The sequence below is a fragment of the Galeopterus variegatus genome, unplaced genomic scaffold, assembly GCF_000696425.1.
Source record: "Galeopterus variegatus unplaced genomic scaffold, G_variegatus-3.0.2 Scaffold1153, whole genome shotgun sequence".
Classification (NCBI taxonomy): domain Eukaryota; kingdom Metazoa; phylum Chordata; class Mammalia; order Dermoptera; family Cynocephalidae; genus Galeopterus; species Galeopterus variegatus.
In genome coordinates this window covers 94,824-103,234 of record NW_007727264.1, presented here as the reverse complement: position 1 = coordinate 103,234, position 8,411 = coordinate 94,824, and positions in this window count along the sequence as shown.

The window sequence follows — 8,411 nt, the reverse complement described above, 5'->3', positions numbered from 1 at the left end:
TCTTTCCTTCTTTCCTTCCTTTCTTCCTTTCTCTCTCTCTTTCTTTCTTTCCTTCCTTCCTTCCTTTCTTCCTTCCTTCCTTCCTTCCTCCCTCCCTCCCTCCCTCCCTCCCTCCCTTCCTTCCTTCCTTCCTTCTTTCTGTCTTTTCTTTCACTCCCACTTATAAGTGAGGATACAGTATTTCTCTTTCTATTCCTAGCTTGTTTCACTTAACATAATTTTCTCCGAGATTATCTGTTTTGCTGCAAATGGCAGACGTTCATTCTTTTTTATGGCTACATAGAATTCCATTGTGCTCTTATGCTGTCATCTAACAATGAACATTTAAGTTAATTCCATATCTTGGCTATTGTGAACAGAGATGAGATGAACATAGGAGTGCAGGTATCCTTTCAACATGATGATTTCCATTCCTTTGGGTATATACCCAGTAGTGGAATTGCTGGATAATATGGTAGTTCTATCTGTAGTTATTTGAGAAAACTCCATACTGTTTTCCATATGGTTGTACTAACTTACAGTCCCACCAACAGTGTAGAAGAGTTCCCTTTTTTCCACATCCTCACTAGCATTTGTTATTCTCTGTCTTTTTGATAATAGTCTAACTGGGGTGAGAGGATATCTGAATGTGGTTTTGATTTGCATCTCTCTGATGATTAGTGATATTGAGTATCTTTTCAAGTACTTGACCATTTGTATGTCTTCTTCTGAGAAATGTCTATTCAACTTCTTTGCCCCTTTTTATAACTGGATTATTCGTGTTCTTTTTACTGTTGAGTTGTTTGCTAACTAAGTTGTTTGAGTTCCTTGTATATTCTGAATATTAATCTCTTGTTGGATGTATTGTTTACAAATATTTTATCCCATTCCATAGGTTGTCTTTTCACTCACTTGATTGTATTTTTTGCTGTGCAGAAGCTTTTTAGCTTCATATAATGCCATTTGTTTATTTTTCTTTTGTTGCCTGTGTTTTTGAACTCTTATTCATAAAGTCTTTGCCCAGTCCTACAATCTGAAATGTTTCACTCATGTTTTCTTCTAGGAGTTTTATAGTTCCAAGTCTTATATTTAAGTCTTTAATCATTTTGAATTTATTTTGGTGTGTGGAGAAATGTATGAGTCTAGTTTTATTCTTCCACACATGGACAACCACTTTTCCCAGCACCATTTGCTAAAGAGGCTGTCCTTGGTATGCTCTTGGTGAAAAAGGCCAATACTTTTAACCAAACACTCCTCAATATTCCCTCCTACTTTGAATTCCATGACATTATTTTGGAACATGCCCTACTTGTCCAACTATCCCTCCTTTGATTTGTCATCTTCCCTCCATCTCCTAATGGTAGACATTACCAAACCTTTCCTCAGTTTCCCTCTACTCTTCTCTCTATACCCTATTTTCCTTAAAGCTCATTCACTTAGATATTTCAGTTTTCATTTTGATGTCCTTTCCCAAATCAATATCACCATGCTAACTTCATTCTGATTTGTAATTATGATAGCCTCTATAACATTTCCCCTCAGTTGCCCCTTAATTTCATTTGAGTGGGTCATTGTCTTCCCCTCTGGTTCTTAAATTTCTTCATTTTCTTCCTCAGTTTCTCCAATTCTTTTACTGGAAACACCATACTGAAGGCACCAATTATGAAAGCCAGCATGGAAGCTGCTGTGGTTTGTATTATCTAAGCTACCACCAAATCCACCTCATTAATGACATCTCCATTATTTGACCCTTTCTTCCTATTTTTTCTGCTTTAACCCTAGTTCCAGCTCTAATGAACTTACTTATATACAGAAAGTTGTAAGATCTCTTTAGTGTTCCCAAATTCTAGTCATCTTGCACATCGTTAGCATATTCAATTTTCCTAAAGCCCAGTTTTTACCATGCCAGTTCCTTTATCAAGATCTTCACTACCTATTGGATGAAGTCTGTACCACACCTCTTACAAGATCTACCTTATGTGATCCACCAAGCACCATGGCTTAGTTCAGTTCCATTTTATGTTTCTAGACTATTCACTACTCTACAACTTTTGGCCTAATAAGATATATGAATCCTATGCATCCTTTTTGCTAAGTATTTGATACCGTTTTTCCTCTCTTAGAATGTCCTATCTCTCTCAAGTCTTCTGTAGAGTATATTTTGAAAACTCCAGTAAAAATGAACTTTTCATTATTTACCTACTGATTTGAACATTTACACTTATATTAAATGTAGTCCTTCATTGTGTATATTTTATATAATTATACTATTTTTTTAAATTTAGTATAGCTTGCTACTTTAAAAAAAGTAAAGGAGGGCTGGCCACTTAGCTCAATTGGTTAGAGCACAGCCTTGTAACACCATGGTCACCGGTTTGGATCCCTGAACCAGCCAGCCTCCAAAATAAAATAAAATAAAATAAAAGTTAAAAAAGAAGAAATTTAAAGATAGTAATTATTTAATATAAACTCATTTCTGGTATCCACATAAGACTGGCTGTAGGACCTCCAACAGTTACCAAAAGTTGCAGATTCTCTAGTTCCTTATATAAGATGGTGGAGTAGTTGAATATAACCTATGCGCATTCCCCTGTATATTTGAAATCATTTCTAGATTACTTGTAATATCTAGTATAAAGTAAACGTTATGTTAATAGTTGTTATACTGTATTTTTTATTTGCATTATTTTTTGTTATTGTATTGTCATTTTTTATTTATTTATTTTTATTATTTTTGATCCTGGGTTGGTTGAATTCACAAATGCAAAACCCTCAGATGCAGAGTGCCAACTGCACTTCTGTCACTACTTAGGACATTTCAGAAAATGACATAGCTACTTAATAAATATTTGTTGAAAAGAGTTACATGAAATCAGAGAATTTATTATGATAGTGTCTCAAACGCTGATAGTCATTCATAATCTTAGAGCTAAATAGCCTTTGCAGACACATGTATCTGAATTCTTAAAGAAATAAAGGAATATCTATCAGAAGTTAGGTTATTTAGTGTAATCCCTAGTGTCGCAGATCTTTGAAGTTTTCTCTTGCAACAAAAAATGAATCATAGGAACCTCATCAGAAATATATGAAGTGAGATATTTTCATCCCACGTCAGAGAATTCAAAGCAATAAAATAAACAATATTCTCTTGATAAAACACACACACACACGGTGTACAGCAGTGTAAAGAATGTGAGACATGCTATTTCTCTGGCATTTATCCAATTAAAATGGCTCACAAAAGAGCCAGCCAATTCATTTATGACAAAGATCTCTTCTTGGGAAAAATTAGTGTTTAGAGTTTATTCCATGTACACACAATGTTTTCAATGTGACTCCTAAAATATAACCGTTCTATTTTAGAATGAAAAATAGCATTTACATTGCGGGATGGTTCCACATAATACAAAAGTAAACAGGATCCATAGCAATTTGTAAAAGAGTCAAATTTCTGTCAGTACCTTTTTGTCTTATTTTGTTTTGTTTGTTTGGTTGTTTGTTTTTTGGGCTTTTTATTTTTTTATTCATTTATGTTTTTATTTTTTGGCAGTTCCTTTTTATACAAACAGGAGGAGGGATTCTCAAATGTGTTGCACCACAGCAATGTGCACTGTGAAATATCTGAGGTGTTTAATAGGCTTGAGTTTCCCAAGTGAATTATGTTTCACTTTTGCAAGGCACTATGAGAAATGCACTACCTTTTCCCACGTCAGAGAATTGTAAGGTACGGCAATAGAAGTTGCCAACTTGCTGTATGTTTGTGTTCTCTGTGACACATTTCCAGACCATGTGCATTTAAAGAAAAACAGTAGAGCATTTGATTAAAGTACTATTAAATTTAAGTTATCAAGCTTTTACCTAAATACCGTAGTGATACAGGCAAACCACTGAGCTAGGTTCTATATTCCACTTTAGCTTTAACGAAGTTTGTAAATGTCACTATTTACTCTGAAATCTACTGCCTTAACAGCTTAATCAAATTCAGAAATTTTGAACACTATAAAAATATTTCAGTCCTCAGTATCCCTATATTCTTCATTAACATCTGCATAATGGGTTAACAGCCATGGCCCATCCAGATCAACATGATGGAATGCAGATCTCTGATAATTATTCTTGGTTGAAGTGGGTCTTCTACCAGATAGAGCTGTCCACAATATGCTAGGTACACTCCCTGCCATCAATTTGACATCCCATTGGGACCCCCAGGCCACACCTTCACTGTACTATTTCATTTGGTTCTGTTTCAGTCTTAACATACTCACGTCTAGCATCTCATCACCTTGAAGACTGTTATAGGCTAAATTGCACAGCCTCCCCCCCCCCCACAAAAATCTGAAATTCACGTATTGAAGTCCTAACCTCCAGTACCTCAGAGTGTCACTGTATTTGGAGATAGGATTCTTAAAGAGGTAATTAAGTTAAAAAGAGGCTGTATGGGTGGAGGCTAATACAATATTATGGGTGTCCTTGTAAGAAGAAGATACTGGGACACAGACACACACAGAGGAAAGACCATGTGAGGACACAGGGAGAAGGCGACCATCTGCAAGCCAAAGAGAGAGGCTCAGAAGAAACTAACCCTGCCTACACTTTGATTCTGTACTTTTAGCCCACAGAATTGAGAGAAAATAAATTTTTGTTCTTTAAGTCTGTGGCAGCTCCAGCAAACTAATACAGAACCTCTTCTGATGCATTTATATTCAGAAGCCTGAGAACTAACTTAGCATTCCAGTGACCTGAACCAAAGGAGTCTAACTAGGAATTAATGTGGCTAACACCTTATCTTTAGAGTTTTCAGAGTAAACAAACAACTCTTTGCATAAAAATAATATGTAATAACAGCTAACATTTAGTGAGCCTTTTTTTTTCTAATGTCATGTGTGCTTCTAAGAGCTTTAGAAGCTATTATTTTGAGACAGATCTATTTTTGTGTTCAGTCCTCACAATATCTGATGCAATAAATACTATTATTATCTACAGTTTACAGATGAGAAAATTGATGCACAGAGGACTTAAGTGACTGATCCACAAAGATAAAAAATGTTGGCACATGGCATCAAACAAAGTAGTTAAAAACACATATTTGTAACTTTAATATTATCTAGCCTCTTCATTTATTTGCAATTTCTATTCTTCACACATATTTGCACATATTGTTACCACTGCCTTGCAAGTCACAGAGACTTGTCCTAGAAGTGTAAAATCTCAACAATCTCTTAGCCAGTCCTTCCTCAAAAACAAAATCATATTTGGCCTTCTCAAGTCTTGTGTTGACTACAAATTTGAGTTTTGTTTCTTTTTTTCATTTCCTTGACATTTTCCTATATCGGCACTAAAAGCAAACATTTCTGTATTTATCTATGCATTTATTTATTCCAACTGTATTGAAGTAGAAATAATTCTTGACCCCAGGTTGAATCTCACAGGATAAAGAAAAAAATTACCAACTAACCAAAAGGAGAAGGAAGAAAAGACTGGAGAAAAGAGAAGAAAGAAACAAAGTTACATATGTAATCATTTGTCCTTACCTCAGGCAAAAATAATTTATATAGCTAAATATAACAAAAAATATTGTTGAGGAATGGACAGTAACCTCTAAAAAAGTATGGGCTCAAATTGGAATACACCTGCCACACTAAAATGGTCTGTCCAATGTGAGCTATACATAGCCTTTAGTGTTCAAGGTCTCTGACTATCTAACAAGAGGATGCATAAAGGAAACTTTAGTGTGTTCTTGTCAGACAGCTAAGTGCTTCAGAAAATTCCAACTATTTTAAGCTCCAATGACCCTGAGAATATAGAACATTTTTGTTCACTTCTGATGTTGCATCAGAAGTATCCTCAGACTCCTAAAATAGCAAAGACTGGTCGGATGTATTCTATGGGTTTGTGGTCATGGGATTGTGCCTAACACAGGCCAAAAATAATATGAGATATTTCAGTAATTTGTACCCACTTTAAGAAAAGGATTTACTGAAATAATTCATTTCAGTAGTATCTTCAGAAATTCTAAAAGACGATCTAACATGTAATGGAATCATAGAGCCTACGAGTTGAACAAAGCACTAAATGTCACCTGGTCACACTGTAAGAATCCCTTTAACAGTATGTAAGGAAGAGAGCTCAGAGGCTCATTTCTACTCCTCGTGCCACTACACAACTTCTAAAAAGATTATGAATATCTTTTCTTTATGTTGGGAAAGCCATTGCCTTATAATTTCTATCTATTAACCCTAACTCTGCCTTTTGTTATAACAGAATTCAGTCTTCTGTTGGGTCATCCTTCAGAAATATAAAAGAATGGTTATGTTTCCCTGAATGTATCTATTTGTTACATTAAATCCCCCAAATCCTACAACTCCTTCCCTATAAAATACTTTTCAGAACTTTTACATTCTATCTGAACTTCTTTTTACATATCTATTTTAAGTTGTCATTTTTAAAATGTATCATCCAACAGTAAACTTAAGTCTGATATGAGATGTCTACATGTCGAACTTATAATCTTTTGTATTCTAGTTGCTCACTGTTATACTGTTGAAGATCTATGAAATGTGTTTTCCAGTTAACTTTATTCAAATGTAAGGGAATACTCTGATAATTATTTTAAAATATGTATCTGTCTAATTTACTGATTATTCCCTCTTTTATGGTATCAGCTATTGACCTATTCACCTTTCTTAGAAATTTTGTTTACTCATATTTTATTCACTTTTCCCCCAAAATAAACAAATGCTGATAGAACCTGGAAATGAGATTTTAAAAAATAACAACTGCCAATACCTTGAATAATTTTGCTTTTTTTTTTTTTAGAGCAACCTATGAATAATGCACTAGTAGAGATTAAAAAACTATATGGGTTGTAAGCTTATTAAAACCATTAGTTTTAAAATATATTTTTTAAAATAAAATAGCCCAAAGAGTAATTTATTTCCTTTTTCATTTTTTAGAAAAAAATTATACTTTCATTATGATACAAGTCATCAAAACTAAGCTTTTACAGTTTGAAAATACTACTTTGACCATTTTAACTTTGGGATTGCATAAATTTTTCCAACTAATTGTAGGTTCAACAAAGAAGACTAAAACACACCAATATTATAACTGTCCTTTCTGTATAACAGTAATTAAATACAGCAAATGGCCTGAGTAATCTACAGTGGCAATTTTCTAGTGCTGAAAATAAAACTGTACTTTTACATTCATCTTTTTGATGTTCCAGTAATAAATTCATTAAGTAACAATGTATTAAGCATATTTCAATTGCATAAAAAATTGGATTTGGGATACAAGAATGCATAAGTCAAAACACATGGATGACTTTATGGCCATGGATTTGGCAAAGGATTCTTTGATATGACTCCAAAAGCATAATCAACAAAGGAAAACATAGAAAAATTGGACTTCATCAAAAAAAACTTGTTCTTCAAAGGACACTACCAAGACAGTGAAAAGACAATCCAAAGAACAGGAGAAAATATTTGCAAAATATATATCTGATAAAGTACTTGTATCTAGGATATATAAGGAACTATTACAACTCAATAATAAAAAGGCAAATAACACAATGAAAAAATGGGCAGAGGATCTAAATAAACATTTCTTCAAAGAACATATACAAGTGGCAATAAGCACATGAAAAGACACCTAACATCATTAGTCATCAGGGAAATGAAAATCAAAACCACAGTGAGATACCACTTCACACAAACTGGAACAGCTAGGATCAATGGGGTTAAAAAACAGTCTGGTAGTTCCTGGAATAATTAAACATAGAGCTCCCACATGACCCAGAATTTCTATTCCTAGCTACATACTTGCTATGGTCTAAATGTTTGTTTCCTGCAAAGCTCATGTGGAAGCTTGATCCCCAATGTGGCTGTGTTAAGAGGTGGGGCCTTTAGAACGTGATTACATCATGAGGGTTTCGTGCTCATAAATGGATTAATCTACTCATAGACTAAAGGATCAGTAAACGAATGGGTTATCATGGGGATCACTAGTGTCTTTATAAGGAGAGGGAGAAGCTTGTGAGCACTCTTGCCCACCTCGCCACGCAATACTCTGCCCTGCCTCAGGACTCTGCCGAGAGGTCCCACCAGAAAGAAAGCCTTCAACAGATGTGCGCCTTTGACCTTGGACTTCTCAGCCTCAAAACCTGTAAGAAACAAATTATGTTTCTTTAAAATTACCCAGTTTCAGGTATTCTAAGTGGCAGAAAACTAACACAATACCCCAGAAAAATGAAAACATAAATCCACACAAAAGCTTGTACACAAATGTTTACAGCAGTATCGTTAATAATAGCCAAGAGATAGAAACAACCCAAAAGTCCATTAACTGATGAATGGATAAACAAAATGAGATTTATTCAAACAATAGAAGATTACTCTTTTGTAAAAAGCAATGAAGTACTGATACATGCTACA